The sequence below is a fragment of the Notamacropus eugenii genome, chromosome 6, assembly GCF_028372415.1.
Source record: "Notamacropus eugenii isolate mMacEug1 chromosome 6, mMacEug1.pri_v2, whole genome shotgun sequence".
In the NCBI taxonomy this organism is placed as follows: domain Eukaryota; kingdom Metazoa; phylum Chordata; class Mammalia; order Diprotodontia; family Macropodidae; genus Notamacropus; species Notamacropus eugenii.
The window spans coordinates 167,235,450-167,261,581 of NC_092877.1; the positions used below are offsets into that span (position 1 = coordinate 167,235,450).

The following is a 26,132-nucleotide window of genomic DNA, read 5'->3' on the forward strand; positions in this document are numbered from 1 at the left end:
AGAGTTTGAGGGGGCCCCTGAAGGAAAGTGCAGGGTTCAAATGGGCTGAGAGGATGGAGAAGGCATTATAGTAGTATGTGTGTTATAAGTACAAAACAAGGTTAAATCAGGTGTTGGACTGAGGCAATTTGGCAGTGCAGTGAATAAAGCACTGGTTCTGGAGTCAGGAAGATCAGAGTTCAAATCTGGGCTCAGACAAGCTAGCTGTGCAATGCTAAGCGATTCTCCCAGTCTCTGTTTCTGCTTCTGTAAAATGAGGCTAATAATTGTACCTATTATCTCCATGTTGTTGTAAAGATGAAATGAGACAATATTTACAAACCTTAAAACACTACTTAAATTCTAGATATTGATATTAATCTATTCGAGTGGTAAGGTGTCAAGTCATATCAAGAACCAAAGAGAGAGATTGGTAACAGTCAGAACAGTGAAAGAAGTCTTCTTGATGGATGTAGGTTGTAGAACAGTGAGGCCTTGAAGTTCATATCATAGAATCTCCAAGTTAAAAGGAATTTTTGAAAAAGGCCATTTTAAATATTTTTAGCAGCTTTTCTGGTGGTGGCTAAGAATTGGAAATCGAGGGGATGTTCACTAATTGAGGAATGGCTGAACAAGCTGTGGTATATTAATTGTGATGGAATATTATTATGGTATAAGAAATGACAAGCAGGATGATTTCAGAAAAACCTCAAAAGATTTACATGAACTGATGCAAAGGGAAGTGAGCAGAAGCAGGACATCATAGACAATAACCTTGTGTGATAAAGAACTGCTAATGATTCAGCTACTCTCAGCAATGCAATGATCCAAGACAATCCCAAAGGACTCATGATGAAACATGCCATGTGCCTCCAAAGAAAGAACTGATGTTGCCTGAATATGTACTGAAGCACACTATTATCACTTTGCAATTTTTGGTTTGCATCTTCTTGTACTAAATGAATAATATGGAAATGTTTCACATGATTGCACATGTTTAACCTATATCAGATTGCTTGCCATCGTTTCAGGGAGGGGGAGAGGTGGGAGGAGGAAAAGGAGAGAGGGAAAGGAAAGAGGGATAGAAATTGAAATTCATAACTTAAAAAAAGTTAGAAACTGTTTTAATATGTAATTGGGGAAAAATAAAATATTGTTGTTATTTTTGAAAAGGTCATGTTAGTCTAACCTGGACCTGTACTACAAAACCTCGGCTTCTATTTCCCTGGGGGTCCCTTCCAACTCTAACTCTCATGATTTAGCATTGCAGTTAGTCAAAAAAACTATTTAGTGTAAGTAGTTACTGTGTGCCAAGCCCTGTACACATGTGACTTCATTTTCTGAATGAAACTCAGAGAAGGGCATGGACTTTCCAAAAGTCACAAAATTGAGTCATTGGCAGAAGAAAGATTAGACTTTCCAGGACGGGTAACCTTTCCACTGAACTGGGTGGATGGAACATAGAATATTAGAAATAGGTGGAACTTCCAAGAGATAGAACACAGAATGTCAGAACTGAGTGAGACCTTGGGAGATAGAACATATTATGTCAAAACTGAGTGGAACCTTGGGAAATAGAATATAGAATGGATGCGACCTTGGGAGATAGATTATAGAATGTCAGCACTGGGTGGAATCTTGGTAGAATATAGGATTTCAGAACCTCAAAGTGTCACGGTCCTCGAGACCCCAGATGATTGCTGGGGTCCCCGAGACCCCTGACTCAAGACTTTTGTCCCTCAAGAGTCTCGATCTAGTGAGTTATGAATGAGGCTGGAGGCAGGATGGTGATCAACTCCGTTTATTCCAGCTAGCTCGCACACTTTTATATCCTTAGTTACACAAGCATACATTGCAAGCCTATCACCTAACTGATTTCCTTATATGGATAGCTTCTTCACTCTATACCATAAACTGCCACGTTGTCAACCAGGAAGAGACCCTTCCTCCTAACTCCATCTTGTTCCACCCCTACCGACAAGCCCCTAGTTTATCTAGGCAGGCTCTCAGTGTGGCGTCCAGACATGGGCAGGGGTCGGCTCTAACTCGTCCCCTTACAAGTCCCCCTTTTTGGTTTGACATGACTTTTCCTTCAGAAGCAACACATAATGTTTAGTAGTCAAAAGTGAATCATGAATCATCAAAAGTATCCATTGTAACATTACAGGAAACATCACTACTATCAAAAGCACGATGAATAATCCAATTCCAAATGTCACTAACCAAGTTTTTAGCGACTGCCAAGGATCAGCATGTTGAAAAAAAATCTAAGATGTGTTGAGAAGTTTTTTGTGGAAGTAGGTCTTCATGGGAAGCACGGTTGATATCTTCTGCCAATTGAATCAATTTTCAGAGCTCTGAGGTCATGTTATCACTGACCACACCTTGTAATTGAGCTCGAATCTTTTCCCATGTTATTTCAGTTACGTTATATTGTTTTGAAGTAAGACAAAAGTATTATACCTATAATCACATTGTAATTTTGCTTGTAATTCTAGAAATTCAACCTCATTTCCCAAGACCTGTATGGCTTTCTGCATTGTATGAATAGCATTGTAGAACTCTCTATCTGTTTGGGCCTGATGTTGAAATCCTTCTGAGACATTGTGCATGAGTTCATGGAGAGCATTTGCTTCTTAGATGCTATTCTGTGTGTTGGAAACAGACATTGCAAGGGCAGTAGAGCTAACAATTAACTCAATTAATAAGGTTATACCTAACACAACACATGAGATACATCTTTTGAACCGCGTCAAACTTGTTATCTTTTGATCTAATACTGACAGAATGTTGTCAGCTGGAGTGCGATACCATCCTTGTGTTTTCACAACCATGAGTGCATACTTTGGTCTAGTAATAAAGTAAAGCCTCCCTTTATCAAATTTTGGCCCCATGTATTCATGTACCGAACAATTCAGACAATTTAAATTAAATATCCCTGTCATATTTGTATGTTGCGCAAGTGTAGACTGGTCTGTACAATCCCATAAAAAGGCATGAGATGATCCTAAACACACTCGCACTGTAAGACTAATATTATTTGTAAATATAGTATGCCTCTGTCCAACAAAAGTAGATGGTCCTACACAACCTTGCACTGTCTGTCCCCCGATAGCAGCAACCACCCATTCAATCCCTGCTGTATAAGAATCCTTGCTAGCAACATACATTGGACTAAGATATCCTGAGAAATAGCGATCTGACACAAAATACGATAGATTGTGACGCGAAATAAGGTTCTCATTATAATGCTCTAAAAATAACACAGTCTGTTGGCATTGATGTGACTGACAATTTACAAATGGTATGAAACCTGGATAATTACGATAAATGGAGACATTAGGATCATTCTTTTCTCTATGATGAGGTCTATATCTTAAACCCATTTCTTGTTTTGGTTCCATATCTTGTCCCTCATTCATTTTTGTACAATATGGTCTATATCTTAAACCCATTCCTTGTATTGGCCTTATATCTTTTCCTTCAATTACCCAAGTCCAAAGATTAAAGAATTGAGGATCCCCTTGATAATTCAAAGTCTCCTCCCCTAGAGTGATATTGGCACACCACGTCGTATTCACCCCTGTCTTGTTAACTGTCCATTTGGTGCTGTCCCATTTTCCTTCTCCTTTCTGGAGACATAGTGGCAGTCCTGCGATCAGTCCAGTAAAGTTCATTCTTGGATGTGAACCACTGGAGTTACCTGTAAACTCAGAACCCCCATCCCCAAACATGTGTGTTAAACTGCCATGTAATACTGGTGTTGGTATCTTTTCACCCGATCTTATAGCCCTCACCCACGGAGGATTCAGGATGAACGCCCAGTGATATGCATTCCCACTTGTCTCCTGGGTCAGAGTTGGGTGTCCTCCGAGCCCAAGAGCTAGTAGGAAAAACACAATCAACCTCGTCATTTTTGTGCAGGAGACTCCTTATTTGTTCTTCCAACTTCTTTCTCTGCTTTACTGCTCTGTCTCTTGCCCTGTGATTTTCTTTCCGTTATCTCTTCTATCAGCCGAAGCCTATCCAGCAAGACCTACTATTCTTTCTTTTCTCCTGTGGAAACACAAGCATAACCCTTTCCCCATATGATTATTTTTCCCGGACCATGCCACTGTCCCTCTGCATCACGCCACATTGCCTGTTTTCCTTCATTCTCTACACGTTTTTTCTACAAGTGATGTTCCTTTTGATGTTTTTATAGCAGTAACATATTCCATAGCTTTTGAAAGATTCTTATCATCGAATTTCAAATAATTTAATATGTATAAGGCTAAATTGAGAGATGTATGAGGGCCTTGTGTAATTCCCTCTTTTTGTATACCAAATAGATATTTAAGAGATCATGTAGACAAATGAAATTTGGAATGGGCTAATATTGGAGGTGACTCTGTATGAAAAACCCATAGTGAGCATGGATGCATTAACCTTTCTTAGGTCTGTTAACATTCTCCATTTTTCTGACCTCTTTTTAATAACAAACACAGGTGAATTCCAAGTACTGAAAGATTCCTCTATTTATCCTAAGCTAAGTTGTTCTTTAACAATCTCCTTTAAGGCTGCTATTTTTTCATCAGTCAAGGCCCACTGGTCAACCCAAATCGGTTCATCATTGATCCATTGTAACTGTGGAACAGATATGGGTTGTGCAGTCATTCCAGGGGGTCCCACTAAAAATTTTTTATTGTGGATATTGTAAGACCTATTTGTGACAATAGATCTCGACCCCATAAGATAATTGGAAGTCCTGCTAAGACATGTGGCCAAATCTTTCCTGTTTTCCCTTCAAACTCCCATCTCAGTGGTATTTTTGCTTCAATAGCCAACTGAATACCTCCTATACCATATAAATTTTGTGCTTGTCCTAAAGGCCATGTGGGATTCCACTGTTCTGAAGGAAAAACTGTACAGTCAGCACCAGTGTCCATAAAGCCTGTGTAATTTCTTCCTTCTATTCTGACCGTAAGGTGTGGCCTCTCCATAGTGATTGGCTGTGTTAAAAATATTTGTGAATCTGCTATTTTAGGGAATAACAACAACACTGCTATTTTTTGTCCTGCATCTAATAGACTCTCTGTATTAGTTGTATTCATCATTGGTATATATTGTAACTCCATGTTAAGTAGGAACATATGTGTAATAGGTATCATGCCTGTATATTCATGAGCTGAGGGTGCTAGCAATATTCCTATGCTATTTGGCTTAAGCTTAATTGTTTCTTGCATGGGAACCATGACGGTAGTCATTGGATTGATGGAAAAATATCCGGCACTCTTGAAGGACGTATTCCTGCCAGTTCCTGATATCTCTGATGTAATGCCATCGTGCCTGTATTGGGATTGTCTTGCCACTGATCGGCAGTGGGCTGAGGAAAACTCATTGCTCCCCATTGGCCCAGGGCTGGAGAGGGGCTCGTCAGGATGTTTAAATACTGTTGAGGTGGACCACTACGACATTCTGACGCCCAATGCCCTGGGTTTTTGCATTTTGGACATGGCATCTTGGGTCTTGCTCCTCCATTCTTTCTAGGCACTACTCTGCAATCTTTTTTGAAGTGTCCTACTTTTCCACATTGAAAACATCTCTTGCCTGATTTCTCTGGGCTAATTCCTTTTTTTAGGTTACTATACGCTTGTGCTCGGACTTGAGCAGCGTAAATTTCACTCCCCACAATCTCACGTCTCTGTAACATTTCTTCTATACCTGCCTCTTTCTTTAATCCTGTCATTTCCTTTTTACAATCTACATTACAGCTGTTTCTTAATATATCTTTTATCACAATTTCAGTTCCTTCTTCCTCCCCCATAATTTTTGCAACTGCATCCTGCACTCTGGCACAAAAGTCTGGAAAAGACTCATTTGGTTTCTGTTTTAAACCTGTTAATGGTGTCTTACTTTCCCCTTTTAAGGGTAACTTGTCATATGCCTTCTGTACACAGTGCGCTACTCTTTCATATAACTCTACAGGGTGTTGTATTTGAGCTTGTTCAGTTATAAAAGCTCCTGATCCAAAAAGCATTTCATAGTATCTCTGAGCATTCTGAGGATTATCAGGATTAAGATTTATGGCCAGAAGTCTACATTCCTCAGAAAACATCCCCACCCATACCACCATTTCTCCCGGAGTGAAGATGGCTCTCATAACAAGTTTCCAGTCATTGGGGTTAAGTACATGTGAGGCTAAGTCCTTGAGTCTTATTTTCACATATGGATATTTAAGTCCATACTCTGTTATTGCCCTTTTTAATTCTTTCATTAAATTTCCAGACACCGTAGAGTGTGATCTTCGTGATGGGTTATTACCATCTCCAGGCGTTTCTGGAAACTGGCGATACTGGAAAAACATTGCTGAACCCAAGACTCTCTAAAAGCTCCTCTTTACCCTCAACTTGCAATTTCTGTATCATACGATGTAATGGCGAAAGACCACCACCAGATGTCACTGTTGCGTTATCAAAATTTTTTTTCCTTTGCAATGTCCTTAATTGTCCACTAGATGTCTCCAGTGCACCATCTCCCCCTGGAGATCTTTCAAGTTCTCGTTTTTTCGCGCCACTTTCTGTTCTTCTCTTTGTCTTAACTTCCTCCTTTTTTACGGGAGCTTTTACCTCCTCTTTAAACCTGACTGATTTTTTTCTTTTTAACTTCTAAGCCCCGTAATTTACTCTTCAACTCATCTATCTCCCATTGCATTCTTTCTCCCTCCTCCTCCCTCCTATTCTGATCCTGAAGCTGACCTAAATCAGGATAAATAAGTTTTTTCGTCGGGGGGAGGAATCTGGTGAAGTGGAGGCCGTTGTTTGTGTGGCAGCTATGAACTGTCTGGGCTGCCGATCACAGCACCCATCCGCAGCCTGAAGAGCTGCTTTCACTACGTTATACAAAGAGAAACTTGTTGGCTCCAGATCCCCAGGATTTTCTCATTCATAGCTAGTTAATTGTTCTCCTACAACTTTCCACGAGCTTGTAGAGACCGGAGGTCTCTCTTTTGTCCAAGGACGAATTTTTTCTATTTCCTTTAAAAACTCCCTGATCACTTTCAATTGAATGGCAACCCCTTGTGTCTTAGCTGATTTATAAATTATCTTCACAAAGGTTTCTCTGTCAGCAGTCTCTGCTGATTCTGCTAGCCCCATAGTAAGATTTCTTATCCCTCTTACTTCACTGTTTTATAAACAGGTTACTCAGATCGTTGTCTTCCTTCTCTTGCCCTCCTGAGGTTGAGTGCACCAGAATTCGTCTGGGACTGGTCCTGTCCTGAGGCTCCACAGGGCACGCAGGTACGTCTTTTCTCCTCTAGGAGACTACGCCTTTGACCCTACACTGTATACGATCAGAGATCAGGATCTCTAACTCTCTTCCGGCCCCACGCTGGGTGCCAATTGTCGGGGTCCCGAGACCCCTGACTCAAGACTTTTGTCCCTCAAGAGTCTCGATCTAGTGAGTTATGAATGAGACTGGAGGCAGGATGGTGATCAACTCACACACTTTTATATCCTTAGTTACACAAGCCTACATTGCAAGCCTATCGCCTAACTGATTTCCTTATGTGGATAGCTTCTTCATTCTATACCATAAACTGCCACGTTGTCAACCAGGACGAGACCCTTCCTCCTAACTCCATCTTGTTCCACCCCTACCGAGAAGCCCCTAGTTTAGCTAGGCAGGTTCTCAGTGTGGCGTCCAGAGATGGGCAGGGGTTGGCTCTAACTCGTCCCGTTACAGGAAAGGATCTTGGAACACTGAACCTGGAACGTCACAGCTATGGAACATAGAATATAGGATATGTCAGAGCTGGAAAAGGCTGTAGACATGATCTGATTTAGACCTTTCATTCTACATTGCTGAACTGAATAATTCTGTTCTCCTCCCCCTTCCCTTGTCCAACTTGCATGGCTTTTCCCAATCCGGTACCTGGCAACGAGGGTCATCCCCTCAGAGAAGAGATCTCAATCTCCTTGTAGCTCTAGCTGTCTATAGTCTTTTCAGTGGCCACTGGTTTGTAGAAGACCCTTCAGAGCGTCCAGAGATGTTCTGTGGCCAAGAGGAACCAGAGTCAGTGAAGTAATCCTAAGATTTTGGAACTGGAATGAGTATTAGAGTCACCAAGGGTTAGAGCAGGTAGGGACTTTGGAAATTATTTAGTTTTGCTGTCATCTTCAGTGGAGGCCCAGACACAGTAATTTTCTTAGGTAGGTTCTTAGTTGTGGAGTTAGCAAAGGGACAGGTAGACAGTACTGTAGAGATCATTTAACTGATTAGGAAACTGAGACCCATATGAAGACGTGATTGGACCAAATTCACACAAGTGATGAGTAACAAAAATAAATTTTGAACTTGGATCCTCTGACTCCAAGTCCTTAGCCATTTCTAAACTCCCATTTCTCTTTCCCTGCTTATCCCTTATGCTCTTGCTTTCTCTTCCCTCCCCACCAGTGACTCAAATCTAATTCTAGGGGATCAATGAAATCCGAGATCTGGAAGAGAACAGTATATTCTAGGTGATAGAAGTCAATCTACAGATCAGGAAATGTCAGAAGTCTATGGAAATTTAGAACATAAAGTCTTAAACCTGGAAGGGGATTGAAACCTGGAAAATAAAAGGTCGGAATAGAAGTCATATAACCCACTTATGACTTTATAAAGGAGGCAACTAAGTCTCAGAGGAAAAGAGTTTCCCAAAGTTACCTCGAGAATTAGTGGGACCCAGAAGTCACAGCTTTCTACCAAACCACAAAGTGTGGCTCTTACTCAGAGGGCTGGATATTGGCTCTGCCTCCTGTGATGCCTCATTTGTCTTGGATGGATCACTTAGGCCAAGTTCAAACATGTAGTGCACCTGAGTAAGGAGGCCCAGGAGGAGCTGCGGATACAGGAACTACATGGCCTCGGTGTATTCGCTCCAAAATTGGATCTCATAGAGCACATTCATGGCCTGCCAGGAAGAAGACAAGGGAGAGTATATCTTAGGGTGAAGATTTCTCAGAAAGACAGGGCGGATCTCTTCTTCAGTTCTTTCAGGTTTGTCCCTCCCTAGTCCCAGTCTTGTTCCCTTGTCCCAGGCTTTGAGCTGATATCTCACAATGGGCCACAATGGATCACTTCCCTCCTTTATAAAGTCACCTAGAATATCCTGTTCTCTTCCAGATCTCAGATTTCATTGATTACAATGGAGTCCATCAACTTGTTTTTCTAATATTTTGATAACTATATTTCAATCTAATTTCCTTTGTATTTTATGCATTTGGCAGCATTATTCTGAGGAAGAGCTCACAGGCTTCATTAAATACGGGGTCCATGACACCAAAAGGTTTAACTCTTGCTCTAGGGCTCTGATTGAACAATGAGTATTTCTACAGTGCTTGTAAATTTTCTGAAACTCTTCTCTCACAAAATTCTTCTCAGGTAGATAGCACATGTATTATTATTCCCTTCTTACAGATGGAAAAACTGAAGCTACCACAAGTAAAGACATTTGCTCAATAATTCACCCAGAGCTAATGAATGGAAGAACCTCTGACTCCAAGGGCAGTGCTTTCCAATGTATCAGGTATTTTCCAACTTTTAAGTCTGAAACGACTGTATTGGAAACACAGGGTGCTGGGTCACTAACTCCTAATCTGGTGATCTTCTCCCTGATTCAGGAGGCCATCTTGGTCAATCTCCTCATTTTACAAGTGAGGAAATTGAGGTCCAAGACAGTTGCCAAAGCCATATAGATAGTGTCAGAAGTGGGAGCTGACTGCAGGCCCTTTGGTTCTGGCATTTTGTACGTATACCATCCCTTCTCCACCAAAGCCAATTAATCCTGGGTTGCCAGCAGGGTGGTGAAAGGCCTTGTCTTTGCTTTGTGAAGAAGATAAAGAGACACCAAATGGTCCCTTGCTTTGTATATGCTTGATTGCATGTATCTCTGCCATTAAATTGTAACCTTTCTGAGGGAAGGGACTGTCTTCTGCTTCTTGATGTATCCGCAGCACAATGCCGGGCACATAGGAGGTGTTTAATGAATGTTGATTAATAGATTGGATTGGTGCCCATCGGGGCCTGGAAGGAGGCTAAGGGTCCCATGAGAATTGCTAGTTTACAGCTTACAGGTAGCGAATCCACATAGATGTTAGCGTTGTTGGTACAGGTGAATTCATTTACAGCCGGCAGCTCATGAAGCTTAATCAGCAGTCCCTGTACCACCTTGGGGGATATCATCCTCTCTGCTCCCATGGTCCTCCAAATGTTGATGATTTCACTGGCAAAAAACGCCAAGAATCAGGGGTTGGCAATAAATTATTGGAGTTGACTTGGCCCTCCACTCACATTCCTAACCCTAGCTCCCTTCTCACTGGGACTTTCAGGCAGGGACTTGTTCTACCTCTAAATTTATTCTAAACTCTCTATCCTTTCCTCTGGGCCAAGGAAAAGTCTTTTAAGTGGAGAGCTTTTTCCTATATCTAATCTAAAGCTTTGAACTCAGATCTTTCTTATTCCAAGTCTAATCCTCTATACACTGCCACTAAATTAATGGACCACAGTATTTCAGAGCAGAAGAGACACTGAGGGCATCTAATCTAATTCTTTCCTTTGAGAGATCCCAGAGCACTGGAATGGGACCAGAACATTTCCTAAACTTGGTCAGTGTGGCCATGACTCTGTTTTGTTGTTGTTGTTGTTGTTGTTGTTTTTTATTACTCATAGATGAAATACAGAAAATCATAAGTGACCACACAGGTCCATTTGGCCCAACCCTCTCATTTTGTAAATTAATAGAACTGAGGCTCAGAGAGGTCATGTGACTTGCCTAAGATCACACAGTTTAGAAATGATATTTTGAGCTCCATTTCTTTGATTTTAAATCCAACATATTCTTTTTCACTGCACTACGTTGCCTTCAAAGTATTTGACTTTAGCCTTGTTGGAGCAGCTAGGTAGTGAAGTGGATAGAGCGCCAGTGCAGGAGTCAGGAGGACCTGAGTTCAAATCTCACCTCAGACACTTGACACTCACTAGCTGTGTGACCCTGGGCAAGTCACTTAACCCCAACTGCCTCATCCTGGGTCATCTCCAGTCATCCTGATGAATATCTGGTCACTGGATTCAGATGGCTCCAGAGGAGAAGTGAGGCTGGTGACCTGCACAGCCCTCCCTCACTCCAAACAAAGTCAAGTGCCAGTCATGTCATTATTTCTGTGATGGCATGGTCTTCCTCAGTAACGAAGGATGAGAGCACAAGCCTTATAACCCTGTTCTGTTAAATTCTGGGCCTGTAATAGGTCTATGACTTTGGGACTAACCAACCCTATTTTGCCTAAGAGATACAATCACTTTCAAAGATTTCCCAATGCCTAGGGCAGGGCTCTTCTCCCCCACACCCCAAACAATGGGTTGAAGTCTGCTGCTGAAATGCAAAAAGCTCAACATGGGAATTTGGGGGCTATTCCCTCCGTTATCCCTTCTTCCCACTATTCCCCATTGTTCAGTGACATCAAGGCTCTGAGATATAAATGGCACCTCCTCACATTTGTATAGTCATAAATGTGTTTTTATTACCCTTCCCCAATAAGGGTGGGGGGAACTCTTTCTTCCAGGGGAATGTCCGAACTTGTTAGCTTGGCATTCTATGTTTTCCAGAACTGGCTAATACCTGCTCTTCCAGTTTTAGTGGCTGCTACTTCCCACCTCTAACCCATGGTTCCAGCTAGACCTTGTGTCCTTATTATCCATTGAACATATACAGTTCAAGTGAGGGCATCCTTTGGACCTAGACAGACCCTTCCCCATAATTCCAGATCCAAATCAAGAGCAACTTCCTCCAGTCAACTTTCCCTGACCACTGAGTCCCTTATCTTCCCCTTCTCCCTTTCATTCTTGTCCTCTCATGATCTGGTCTGTACAAACCACCTGGCTTTAGATCCTGGGTCTAATGCTGGCAGTGTGACTTTGGGTAGCAAGTCATTCTTCCTCTTTGGGAATAGGCTTCCTCATCTGTAAATAAGGGTGATGGCTTAGCTGAACTTGAAGATTCCTTCCATATCTAGAAAGATGAGCCCTAGATCTGTAGTATCAGTTTTCCCTAGCTTTCAAATGGGGGCACTTATGCCTATACTCCTTACCTCAGAGAGCAACTGAAAACTATGCTCTAAAAAACTGGAAGTGATTATTAATATTATGGCACTTAAAATAATATTATTCTCATAGTGCAATTGAAACGGCCCCATGTTACGTTACCTTAGACTATTCTGCTTTAATCCTGTCTTTTTCATCTTGTCTTATCTTCCTCACTAAGCTGAAAGATCCTTGAGAGTACGGACTGTGCGTTCTAACTCTCTGTGAATTGCCCTTAGCTTCTAGCAGAGGACTCTGGAAAGTGGGGTGGGAAGGGACATCATAGAATTGGGAAAGTGGGGGCTGGGAGCACTAAAGAAAATGATACCTTACAACTGCTTTTCCATTTATTAATAATTAATTCAATTTGATTATGAAATTAAATTAAAATTGATTCATTAATAATTAATTCACTAAAAATCTCCTCTTTCCAGAGTTTTGAAGGTTTTCAAAGCACTTTCCTGGCAACAAAAACCGAGGCGGAGGTGGCACAAGGATGATTGCCCCCATTTTGCAGATGGGTAAGCTGAGGGAAAAGAAAGTACCTTGCCAGGTCAGACAAATATCCTGCTGGATAGCAAGGCATCCTGATGGGATTCCACTACAGATTTCTGAATACTACTACCATGCAAACTTAGCTAACTCCACAGCCTTGCTGAAGTTTGGGGGCTGGGATCCCTGAGATGGCCCTTTGTACCGGGAGAGAATGCTCCAGATAGCAGTTCACTAATTCCAAGGTGTGATATCTAACCAGCATGGTGATGGACTTCAAAACTTTCTTCTTGACAAGCATTGAGTTAATGGAGGTCAGCAGGCCATAGAGGCTCTGGTAGATGTCTGAACCCCGGGGGGAGGAAAAAAAATACAGATGAAATGAGAAGTCGAGACATGGCAGAGACAGGATTTAAAAGGCTTGGCAGGATGGAAGGGGTTGAAGAAGTCAAAGACATCAGGAGGTTTGAAACATTGGTGGATAATGAAATGCTTGGCCAGCATTTATGGTTGTTCCCTCATTTCCAGTTGTATCTGACACTGTGACCCCATTTGGGGTTTTCTTGGCAAAGATATTGGAGTACTTTGCCATCGGCTGCTCCAGCTGATTTTTACAGAGGAGGAAACTGAGGAATGCCAGGGTAAGTGATTTGCCCAGGGTCCCATAGCTAGTAAGTGTCTGAGGCTGGTTTGGAACTCAGGTCTTCCTGACTCCAGACCCAGTGCTCTGTCCACTGTACCACCTACTTGCATTTCATAAGTGATTACTGTGTGTCAGACACTAACTATGCTCAGTGTTTTACAAATATTATCTCATTTGGTCCTCAGAACAAGTATGGGAGGTGGGTGCTATTCTTTTTCCTTTTAACCTCTTTTATTTTTAAATTTGGGAAGACAACAAGCATTTTTATAATGTAATATAATAAAAAAAGACAATGACACACGAAACTGCAAATCTGTTATGTACAATGGTGATGGTGGGTACTCTTCTTATCTTCATTTTACAGGTGAAGAAACTAAAGGAGGCACAGCTCAAGTGACTTGTCTAGGGTCACACAGCTAATAATTATTATTTCACTATCTTCCCTGGCTGCCTCTGTGGTACCACTATGAGCAAAAGTAGAGAGTTCAATTCAAGAAGTATTTCATCAAATTACAGAAGTTAAGAGTTTGAAGGGACCTTAGTTACCATCTAAGTTACCATCTACCATCTCAGTTACCATCTGTGCAATCAAAATATTAAAGAAATTTGGACTTTAATATACCAGTTGAGTGTGCATCCAGCCTTGCTTGAAGACCTCCTAAAAGGAAGAACCTACCAACCCCTGGGGCAACTCATTCCACTTTTGGGCAGCTCTAATAATGATTAGGAAATGTTTTCTGACCTCAAAACCTAAATTTGCCTCCTTTGTAACTAACCTCCATTGTCATTCCTGGTTCTGCCCTTTGGGATCAAACAGAACCCCCATTTCCTATGGTGACCCTTTAGATATTTCAAGGTAACTAACATCCTCTCTAAATCTTCCATTTCTAAAATAAACACCCCTACTTCTTTCGGACAACTTTTCGTGACATGAACTGAAAGGCCTTCATCATGCTGCATTATCCAGAGCTTGGTGTGTGTGAGACTGTGCTAGCTAGGCTCTGCAGGGAGAAACACAAACATGGAAACAGTCTGTGCCCTCAGAAAACTTTCATTCTGTGTGGCATTAGGAATGAAATGTGGGAACTATTCACATGCAGCTGTTAGCTAGTAGAAAGTACCTACAAAGTAAATATGAAGTAATTTCCAGGTTCTGACAGTGTGAGATGGAGGTACGAAAGAGGAAAAACCTCTTACAGGAGGTAGGACTCCAAAAAGCATTGAAAGAAACTCAAGATTCCAAAACTATGGAGGTGAGAAGGGAAAAGATTTCAGGAAAGGGGAAAAACCCACTTGAAGGCATTATAGGACCAGCAGTAATACAGGCTACAACACTGGATACTCAACTTTTTCAGCTCTATGAGGTTCCCTTTTTAACATAAAAAATTCAGAGATAGGTCTCTTGCTCTCCCTCCCTCTCCCCCTCCATCGCTGTCTTTGAAGTTTTCCTCATCTACTGATTGAGAAAACATGGAGGAAGAAACAAGGCAGTGATGGATACTGAAGTTCATGATGTTCTAAGGGACTGATGAAAAGAACTGAGGGATGAGGAGAGGAGATGACTTAGGGGAGACATGATAGCAGACTTTCAATATTTCATGGGACCTTAGAGTAGGAAGGGAACCTAAAAGATTCTATCAGGTGTAAGAGGGATGGTGCTTCGTGGACTTAGAGGGCAGAATTAGAAGCAAAGGTAGAAGTGACAAAGACAAGAATTTAGGTTTGATGTAAATGTAACCCTGCTTCTCAAGGGCATCATCATGGAAACTTGGTAGAGTGGGAATGTTTATGTGCAGGTTCATCCTGTTTTATTTAAGAGCTCTCCAGATATCCAGGGGCTCTTGGCCTTGGGGAATGTCATTCTGCAAAGGAGCCCAGTCGGACAGAAAACAAGGAGAAAAGAGTCATATTAAGAGGCATAGGGTTCCTGTGTCCTTTGTCCCCAGATTGGAACCCATCTTGAATACTGCTCACACACTGGACTATTATGCTCAGCTTTGATCTTTCCATTCACATTGAGAAGCTGGGGACAAAATCGAATGTAATGAGAAGTGTGCAAACAGGCTGGCAATTGTACCATCTCAGGACAGAACACTGGCAGTCACCAGGATGAGCTCCTTGAGGTTAGGGATTTTTTTAAACATTCAGTTGCTGACAAGGCATTATTGATAAGGGCTTATTCCTCTAATTAGATAAGAATCGCGGGTACCGGACCTTTGATCTTAGGGATAATGGAAATTCTTGGGTGAGGAAACTCCCTCTACCAAAACTTAGAGAGGTGACCAGAGGAGAGAGAGATTTAAGAGACCTACCCAGTGGGACTAAAACCCACGTCCTTCCTGTCTTCCAGACCAGCCCTGTGTCCACTAAATCTCACTGCTTTCTTACTTAATACGAATTGGATGAATTGAATTGAGGGACCTTGAACCGGCTTGATGAGCTCAGGCAAAAGGAAATGGGAATGTTTCGTTTGGAGAAGACTACTAAAAGTGGCCTGCTCACTGTTTTCAGGCATTTGAGGGATTGTCATATGGACAAGTGATTCCATTCATTCTATTGGGCCTCAGCGACAACTGGCAGAGAGGTAGATTTTGGCTTTATGATGGAAGTACTTCTTAATGATCATCGTTGTCCAAAAGACCGAGTCCTGGAAGAGTGATGGGGTCCTTGGCAGAAGCTAAGCGACCACATGTCAGGGATGTTCCACACTAAAAAGGGGACTTAATCTCTCTTGGAAAGTACCTTCTAGGTTGGAGATTCCTCTCCATGATTCCTCTACTGTTAATCCCCTATGCGTGTCTATATCTTGACACGGATTGCATATCCTTAGCATGCAGTGAGTGAACTCAACTTAGTAGGACCTTAGGCAAATGTTTTTTTCGCTTAAGTTGAACTGAATTTATAAGAGCTTTTTTTTGTAAGGACCTAAAGGGATCCTGACTCATCGATTAGGAGTTAGAAGCGAGATTGGAAACTGAGAACCAGAGAATGAAAATGACCTATTCAGGGTCACAGAAGTGATTAAGAACTAAGCTTGCAGTCTAGCTGAGTTCCCTCTGGATTCAAATCGAGTGCTCCTTTACTCCTCAGAGCTAAGAAAGAGAGTTGGAAATTGAATTTCAGAACACAGGTGTTTGCAAACCTTAAAGTACTATATAAAAGTTATTATTATTATCTGCCTGGTGTCCTTCCTGCTTATTGGTTTGCTTTCCTCCCATATGTAATCAGAGAAGTAATTATGCTCACCAGAACTAATAAGTACAGACTATTACATTGAATTTCAGAGGACAGGTATTTTCTTATAAAGTAATTTTAATTTAAAGAAAATGAAGAAAACCTGGGCACAATTGGTGCAAGGGGGAGGGGGAGGAGGATTGAATGTAGGCAGCCAGGTGGCATAGTGAATAACCCTCAGGACCTAGAGTTCAGAAGAACTGAGTTCCAATCTAGCTTCAGACATCCATACAAGCTTTACGATCCTAGGCAAATCACTGAACCTTTCCATGACTCAAGTTTCCTCAACTGTAAAAGAAAGTCTAACAGTCAAACAGTAACACCTACTTCGTAAGGTTGTTGTGAGATGAAATGAATGAACACACATAAAGAACTTTGTATCTGAAAGTGTTAGCTATTATTATCATCTGGGCTTATGTCCTTCCTGCCAGGGGTCTGGTTTTCCCACATTTTCTCTGATTTCTCTGTTCCTTGAGCATCTATTTTCTTACATTTTTCAACATTTAGCCCTGTGCCTGGAACAAAGCAGATGCATAATAAATGCTAGTTGACCACCTGTTCTCTTATAGTTTTTGATATTTGAGTGTTTTTCTTCCCAGTTGGACTGGAACCCCCAAACTCTCCCAGGCAGGACACTCTTCTGCCCCTCCTGTCTCGCTTTCACTTGTAGCTGAGTGTGGAACTGAGTCCATGTGAGCTCTTTGAGGGCAGAAACTGTTTAATTCTGGTCTTTGGATTCTCCAATGGCTAACACATAGTAGGCACTCATGAAATGCTTACTTATTGGTTGATACCAGGTCCAAAGTCAATGCGTCATTGGTTGGTAAATTCTACTTTCCACTGAGGCAACAACACTTGACTTGAGCCTCTTGGAAAAGCCAGTCTAATGTCCTGGGACTTATTTTGATGTAGGTCGTTCACCCTTGTAGATCCATCCAAAGGATGACAGGATTTATAATCGAATGGCATCTTCAAGACACCACTTTCTCATTTTTCAGAGGAAGCCCAAAGGTGGAAAGTGACTTGCTCAAGGTCCAACCAGTAACAAGTAGCAGAGCTTGGATTTGAACCCAGGTCCTCTTGACTCTAAATCCAAATCCAGGGCTCTTTATGGTATCACCTCCTCCAATCCACACCCCCCAATTCATTTGAGTCCTTTATTATCTAGGATATAGACTGTGCCCCCAATCCTGGAGGAGGAAACTCTTGGCTCTACGTCTCAGCTCTGCCCTCTCTCATTCAATTCTTGCTCTTTCAAAGATTCATACCTCCTCCAACTGAGCTCCAAAATCTTCTAGGACAGTAATAAGCATTTCTCCTGCACTTTCCGTTTCGTGATCCAGGGTACTCTCTAGACCCTCTATCACTGTCCAGATGAGATCTTGTATCTGGGGTGAAGAGAAATGCTTCACAAACTCCTAAAGACAACGAGAAGAGCCACACTGCAGTCAACAACCCGTCTGGCCCTAAGGGTGATGATGCTTAGTCCCTCTACAATCTAATCTCTTTCCCTTTGTGTTGAACTCTGCCTCTTTTTACTAACTCTCTTATTCACCTGGCTCCTGTAAACGACTCTTGAAATTCCACCTTTTTCAGTATGGTTTCTTGAAATGATCATATTTTATATTTGCAGGGCATTTTAAAATCTAGAAGAGTATTCCTAGCCACATAGTTTTGTCTCATTTGATTTGCAAGGAAGGCAGAATAGAGAAAGATTATTCTTGTCTTATAGGTAAAGGAAATGGAGGCCTAGAGAAATGAATGACCAAGCAAAGGTCAAAATCCTAGAAGATGCTGTCTAATAATAAAAGGGATAATACATTGATATTGTGCTTTAGGATTTCTGAAGTGATTTAGAAATATTAGCTCAGTTTATCCTCTCAACAACTCTGGAAGGTAGATACTATTCCTGTCCCCATTTTATAGATGAGGAAACCGAAGCTTAGGGAGGTTCAGTGATTTGCCTAGGGTCAGTATCTGAGGCTAGTTCAAACTAGTACAGCACCATATTCACAGCACCATGTAGCTGCCCTTTGTGTACATTTGTATTTGATGTTTCCAATTCCTCATCTCCTACTCACTTTTCAGTCCCTTGTGTATCCTGTTTCTTATTCCACTGCTCAATTGGAAATGCTTTCTCAATGTTCACCAAAGACTTCTCAATGACTAATTCTGATGACCTCTTCTTAGTCCTGATCCTTCTTGATTTTTGTATAGTCTTTGACACCCATGACCACTCCCTAGGTACTCTTCTTTCCCTGGATTTTCATGGACAGTGCCCTCTTTTGATTTTCCTGTCTTTCTGACTCTTTCTTCTCACTCTTCTTACTGAATTAACATTATCTTGCAGTATTGTCATTTTTTTCTACACACCTTCTATAGGTGATCTTATCAGTACCCATGGGTTCAAATATCATTTCTCTGCAGGCAACTTCCAAATCAACACATTCAGCCCTTATTTTACTCCTGAACTCAAGTCCACCATCACCAAATGCCTCCTTGACATCTCCACTGGGTAGGTCTCAGTGAAATTTCAAATTTCATTATCTTTCCCCTCAAACTCAACTTTTTCTTGAACATCCTTATTTCTTTCAAGCTTTCCAAATTTCAATTTCATCATCCTTCCAATCATCTAGATAGGAAACCTTGGAGTCATACATGAGCCTTCACTCCCTCTCCATATTCAACCAGTTGTCAAAGTCTTGTTGATTCCAACTTCATAGCATCTTTTCTATCGGTCCCCTTCTTTCCACATATACAGTAACTGCCATGGTTTATTCTCTCTCATCATTTCTTAGCTGGACTATTAAAATGGAATCCTTGAAGAGAATCTTAATTGGTCTCCTTGTAACGAATAACTAAAGCCTAGCCTCTCCTTTCAAATCTACTCTCCATACAACTACCAAATAGATATTTTTAAAGTGTGCATCTGACCACATCACTCCCCTCCTTAACAGGTTTCATGGGCTTCCTATTGCTTAGGAGAGAAAATACGAGCTCTTCTATACGGAATTGAAAGGGCTTCCTAATTTGGCTCTGACATATTTTCAAGCTGATCTCACAAAAATCTGTCTTCTAGCCAAATAGGGTTGCTTGTTGCTTTCTGTGCATAGCATTCATTTCCTGTTTTTCTTCTTTGGACAGACCTTTCCTAGTGCTTGGATTCCTCCCTTTTTTCACCAGCATGCCATGGAATCCCCATAATGCTTCAAGGCTTACCTCAAGGGCAACCTCTTCCAAGAAGCCATTCATAATCCTCCCAGTTGTTGGTTATTTCTCCCCAACGTATTATTGAGACTTTGCTTTGAATAGATTTTGTCTTTACCTATCTAGATAGATTTTATTTCCCCCCAGTAGAATGTAAGTTCTTGAAAGGCCAGGGACTATTGAATCTTTGCCCTTGAATCTCCAGTGACCAGTCCAGTGCCTGACAACCTCGTAGGTGCTCCTATCCTAAGAAGCTTTTGGTAAATAGAATTGAAGGTCACATAAAAATTTGGTGTCAGGGCTGGAGTAAGAAAGCAGCTCCCTTGACTCAGTGCAGGGAATATTTTAGGGAACTATGTCATGACCAGCTAATGTTAGGGGTCTGTCTGGATGGTTGGATGGTAAGATGCTTAATATCTGGACCCTCACTGATTAGACACAACAACTGTTTGTCCCAAAGCCAGGCAACACCATGGATAGAGTGCTGGACCTGGAGTCAGGAAGACTTGAGTTCAAATCTGGCTTCAGACACTTACTAGTTGGGTAACAGTATCAGCAAGGACACCGACATACAGAGGTGGGCCTGCTGTACAGGTTCTTGGATCTGCTTTCCTAAAAGGAAAACAACTTTTGACGGGTCAACAATCACTTTAATCAAATGACAATTATCTATCATTCACTTAGTTCAGGGTGAAAAGTCAGCACCCTGACCTTTAGAGAAAATACAAACAGAGAAACAAAGATCAACGGACAAGGCTTCAAATTGTCTGACCATAAGTCACATGGACATCACATATTAACAGACAGATCCAACTGTCTGACCATTTCATACATACATAGTTACCAGAGAGAGAGGCACCAACATCTGGGTTTTCAAAGCTGGGGGGCTCCCAAGTGGCTGCCCAGAGTCTCATCTGGCCATACAAACACTTCAGATGAGTGAGACCCAAAGTAAAACCTTAACTCAGAGTATTTATGCACTTTCCAGAGCCAGAAGGCATCACAACCCTTGAGAAACAGTCCATTAGAAAGTAACAAAAGGTGTGGGCCTCCCCTAATCAAGCTTCCCTTAAGGGTAGGCCTATCTTCAACCCTCTGTAACCCTTGATGAGTCCCTTAATTCCTTTCTTTTCGCTTTCTCCAGCTGTAAAATGGGAATGATAACAACACCTTCCTCTCAGGGTTATTGTGAGGATCAAATGAGATATGCCTGGCACATTTTGGTGGTGTCACTTTTCAGTCCTATCTGACTCTGTATGACTCCATTTGGCAGTTTCTTGACGAAGATGCTGGAGTGGTTTGCCATTTCTTGCACATAGTAATAAATGCTGGTTCCATTTCCCCTTCCCTTATTTCCTAGAACTGTTCATAGGGATATAGATTTAGAACTGTAAGGGACCTCAGGTATCACATTGCCTCTTCACTTGGACATATTTAGAAGTTTGGGGGCCTGGAGGGATAGAACCCCTTACCCAAGGTCACACAGGTAGATAGCAGAATTGGGATCTGAAGTCAGTTCCCTTCTCTCCAAAAATTCAGTGCTATTTCCACTATAAGACATAAAATAATAATAATGATAGTATTACTATTAAAACAACTCTAAGCAGTAAAGGAGACAGACCTCCAATTGAAACTGAAGCCAATCTACCCAAGCTTTTTCCCTACCTGCTAATAGATCTATCAAGCTACTGGACCTTTTTGGTTTCTCTTAACTCAAGTGTGGGACTTTACAGAGATCCCTAATGAACATGGACTTCACTGGGCTTGATTCATCATTCAATTTTGTGAGATCTTTCTGCATTCTGACTCTGGCATTGAATGTGTTATTGTAAAAAACATATGCTGGTGCTGGAGTTAGAGGGCCTGGATTCCAATTCCAGTTGTATGACTTTTGACCTGGGTGACCTGGGGCACTTTGTTGCCCCTTTTTGGGTTTCAGTTTCTTAATTCGTAAAAGGAGATCATTGGACTTGATTGTTTTGAAGTGCCCCCTCCAACTTCCTGCTCTAAATCGATGACACTGTGATCCACTGAACTAGTCTTCCCTTCCCAATTTTGTGTTGTCTGCAAATTGGATAATAATGTATCTTATTAAGATTTTGTCCAGTCCTTTCAGTCATGTCTGATTCTTTCTGACCCCTTTTGGGGTTTTCTTGGTAGTGATAGTGGAGTGGATTTCCATTTCCTTCTCTAGTTCATTTTACAGATGAGGATACTGAAGCTAACAACAGCTAGTAAGTGTCTGTGGCCATACTTGATATCAAGATGATAAATCTTCTTAACTCCAGGCCTGGCACTCTGTCCACTGTGCCACCTAGCTGCCCAAGTACCTTATTGCTTAATCCAAATCATTGAGAAAAACTGAAATAGAACAGATCTCAAGCTCTCCACTCAAACCTCCTGCCAAAGCTGTCATCTCTCCATTAATGACTACTTTTTGGGTTTGGGTATAAACAGTTTGAAAGCCTTCCTAGCTGTCAACCATCCAACCTACATCTTTATTTATATTCTCAAGGATAATATGATTGCCAAATGCTTTGCTGAAATCCAGGCATGCCATACTGTATGTCTAGAGAATTCTACTCTTTTATCAGGCTCAAAATTGTCACCAAAGACCATGACTTTTGGCTTACTTTAGAAAATGACTGCTTTTTATAAACCACAGTATATCTGTGCCCATCCAAGAATTAACAGCATTTTACAGATGAGGAAAATAAAGCCCAGGGAAATTAAATGATTTCTCTAAGGTCATGTAGGTAGTAAGTGATGAGAGTGAAATGGGATTTGATTCCAAATCCTGTCAGGATGACTCATTTTCCTGAGTTCAGGCGTGGCCTTAGATACTTAGATACTGTGCTGCCCTAAGCAAGTCACTTCACCCTGTTTGCCTCAGTTTCCTCATCTGTAAAATGAGCTGGAGAAGGAAATAGTAAACCACTCCAGTATGTTTGCCAAGAAAACCCCAAATGGGGTTATGAAGAATTGCACACAACTGACATGACTGAATAACAACAATCACTTCTGATTTTAAATCCAATATTCTTTCCATGTTACCCTTCACCCTTCTTTCTTCATTAAGGACTGAGAGATAAGGCTTCTAGCTGACCTAGAAGAGATGGGAGTCTCCCAGAAGGTACAAGCCAACCCCTCCCACTTCCCCCTGCAAGTCCCTTGAGAGCTTTGACCTGAATAAGGTAGGAGATGGGGTGGAAGACGACCTCCGGCATAGACATTGGATCTAACTCTTCATCTGGGACTTCTCCACGTCGCCCCACATTTTTGAAAAGATGAGGAGCTGCCAAACCTGATGAAGAGAGATGATTGTCAATGGCTGCTCTTTCCTAAAAGACAACTCTAGGGGGATGTGTTTCTACTTCAGAGTCTGAAATAGAGTCATTGTTAAGGTTGGGCATAGTCAATGAGGGGCTAAGTTTGGGGATATAGTTAGTATTAGGTATGGTGGGGGAAGGGTGTGCATAGGGCTACATATGAAGTCAGAGTTGGAGTCAGATTTGGGTCAGGTTGCGTCAAGATGGGGATGTGTGCAAAGGTGGGATGTGGTCAAGCTTGGGGATTTGGTCAAGGTCAGAGGACATGATTGTGAATGAATTCATGTTAGAGCTGGATTGTGGTCAGGGTTGCAGTGAGTTCAAGTTTGGTTATTTGGTAAGGGTCACAGTGTGGTCAAAGTTGGGGACAAGGTCAGGGCCGAGATGCCACGGTCAGGGGCTACTTTTGTCAAGGCTGAGAGATACAGCTGCTATGGAGGTTGAGGCTAGGGATACTATGAGACAAAGTTATGGTGAGGCTAGAGTTGTGCAGGTGGGTCAGTGATAGGAATGTACTTAGATTTGGGGTGAGGTTAGGGTAGGGAGATATTCAGTGATGGCAATGTGGTCATTTCTGGGGTGAGGTCATGGTCACCCAGCATGTTGTCACAGAGATTACTATGTAAGGTTGGACTATGGTCATTGCTCAGGGCATGGTCATTGTTGGGAGGTGAGTTTAGGATTGATCATAACTCCATAGGAGGAGTCATAGAGACAGAAAGATGAGTCAATAAATGAAAGGTCCTAAGCCTTCATTCTCATCAAAACATGATGGTAAATACTCTTGATTCCTTATATATTAATCCATTATTTATGTTTTAAAATAATTGTAGAAGATTATTAAAATGTCCTTTTTTTAGCAATATGAATATTATTAGCACTGTCCAGGGGACTGCTCCACATGTTTCTCTTTGAATGATCCCATTTTAATTGATAGTGTACCCAATATTAAAACTGAATGTGTTAGCAGAAAATAATGCTTTCCTTTTTGTATTAAGGAATTTTCTTTTAGGATTTTATGTTAAAATTTACACTCTTTTTACTGTCTCAACCCTTAAATAGGATGTTAGAATGTAGAATTGTGTAGCATATTCAGTGGCATCTTATAACAAGCAATCACCCATCTAATCAGAGAAACTGTACTTGACAGTAAAATAATTCTTACCTTTATCATACAGGACAAATAATGTCCACTTCTTTGTTGATTGTTACTGTAGAAATTACATTTACATACATGTAATTATGCCTAATAGGTACAAATATAAAATGCTTAATGTTTGCAAAATGTACATACACATTTACACGTGCATACATATAGTGAAGTGTATCTATTATTCCATTTCATTCTCACAAATTTTTGTGACGTCAGTCATACTGGCATTATTGTCTCCATTTTAGAAATGAGAAATCTGAAATCAAGTTAACTGTGTCATAACACTTCTATGTGTTGTGTTTGAAATTCAAATAAATTGAATTGTGTACAAACACATTCAAAAATACTCCAGAACAATAGTTTTCTTACTGTAATATGCTCGTTCTCCTTTAGATATGAACAGTTCATGACAACACCAGAAATTATGGCGGACAGACAAATCTTCCCATTAAAACAACAAAAAAGAAATAATGGAACTCAAAGTATTCAGGGACCTTTTAAGTAGAAAACTTCTTGCCTTGATGTTCTCTTTAGGGACCCTTACACTTCTAGATCACTTTTAACCTTTTAATGAAAGGACAAATAGTGTGATACTCAGTCTAAGATCTTGAACATTAATGAGGAAATATGGAAGAGTGGAAAAAATTTAAAACAAAACTATGTGACTAGAGTTAGGAATCCATGGTAATACTCTTTTTTTTGGTGGCACTTAATTTCACCTTAGGCAGACTTGGCCTCCTTCACTCTTCTTTTTTTAAACATTTTTTCACATTAGTTATGTTGTAAAAAAAAGAATTAGAACCAAAGGGAGAAACCATAAGAGAGAAGAAACAAAACAAAACAACAACAACAACAAAAGAGAACAAATAGTGTGCTTCTATCTGCATTCAGACTCCCAAGTTTTCTCTCTGGATGTGGATAGCATTTTCCATCATGAGTCCTTTGGAACTGTCTCAGATTTTTATATTGCTGAGAAGAGCTAAGTTTATCAAAGTCAGTCATCCCATGATGTGGCTGTTACTGTGCATAGTGTTCTCGTTCTGCTCACTTCACTCAGCATCAGTTTATATAAGTTTTTTTTAGCTTTTTCTGAAGTCTACCTGCTCATCATTTCTTGTAGCACAATAAGATTCCATTGCGTTCCTGTGCCACAACTTATTCAGCCATTTCCCAATTCATGAACATCCCCTGAACTTGTAGTTCCTTGACACCACAAAAGCAGCTGCTATAAATATTTTTGTACATGTGGGTCCTTTTCCCATTCTTACAATCTCTTAGGGATACAGACATAGAAATCATATTTCTGGGTCAAAGGGCATGCACAGTTTTATATCCCTTCAGGAATTTTTCTAAACTGATCTCCAGAATGGGACAGCACCAATGCAATATTCATAGCACCTGCAGTGATCATGAATATCCAAGTGCAATTCTGAATCGTGATATACCACAGACTCTCCACATGGAAGACAGAACCAAAACATTTGTTCAGACACCAGAAAGCCAAATCCATCCTAGTAAAAAAAACTATGCGCTGTAACAATGCAGAGAACAACACCATCCCCAAGCCTTCTCCCTGTTAGGCTTCCCACAAACCAGTTTCGTTAAACAAATCACAAGCAGACTCCCTTAATCAAAATCACAAACAAACTCTTTCATTCACCCTAGCCAGCTGCCTGCATCTTTCCTAGATCTGAGTAGACTCTGACCAAATTCTTCTCAGCTCTGTTCTAGCTCCGCCTCTTCCTCTTCCACCCATTCAGCAAACTCCTCCAACCACAGGCTCCATATGACTTGGATTCAAGTGACTCAGACTTCCACGTGACTCAGCCAGGGCACATGGGCCTCTTAATGAATATTAAAGATTTCCCCATTTAAATTACCTTTACAAATGGTTGGATCAGTTCATATCTCCACTGACCATGCAATAGTGTTCCAGTTTTCACACATTTTCTCCACCGTTTATCATTTTTCTGTTTTGTTATAATAGCCAGTCTGA

The 26,132-nt window shown here is 41.1% G+C and overlaps 1 pseudogene; it reads right to left on the reverse strand.

Moving 5' to 3' along the window:
- The window catches only part of LOC140512176 (maestro heat-like repeat family member 5), a 58,313-nt pseudogene that overhangs the window by 17,543 nt on the left and 14,638 nt on the right, over positions 1–26,132 (reverse strand).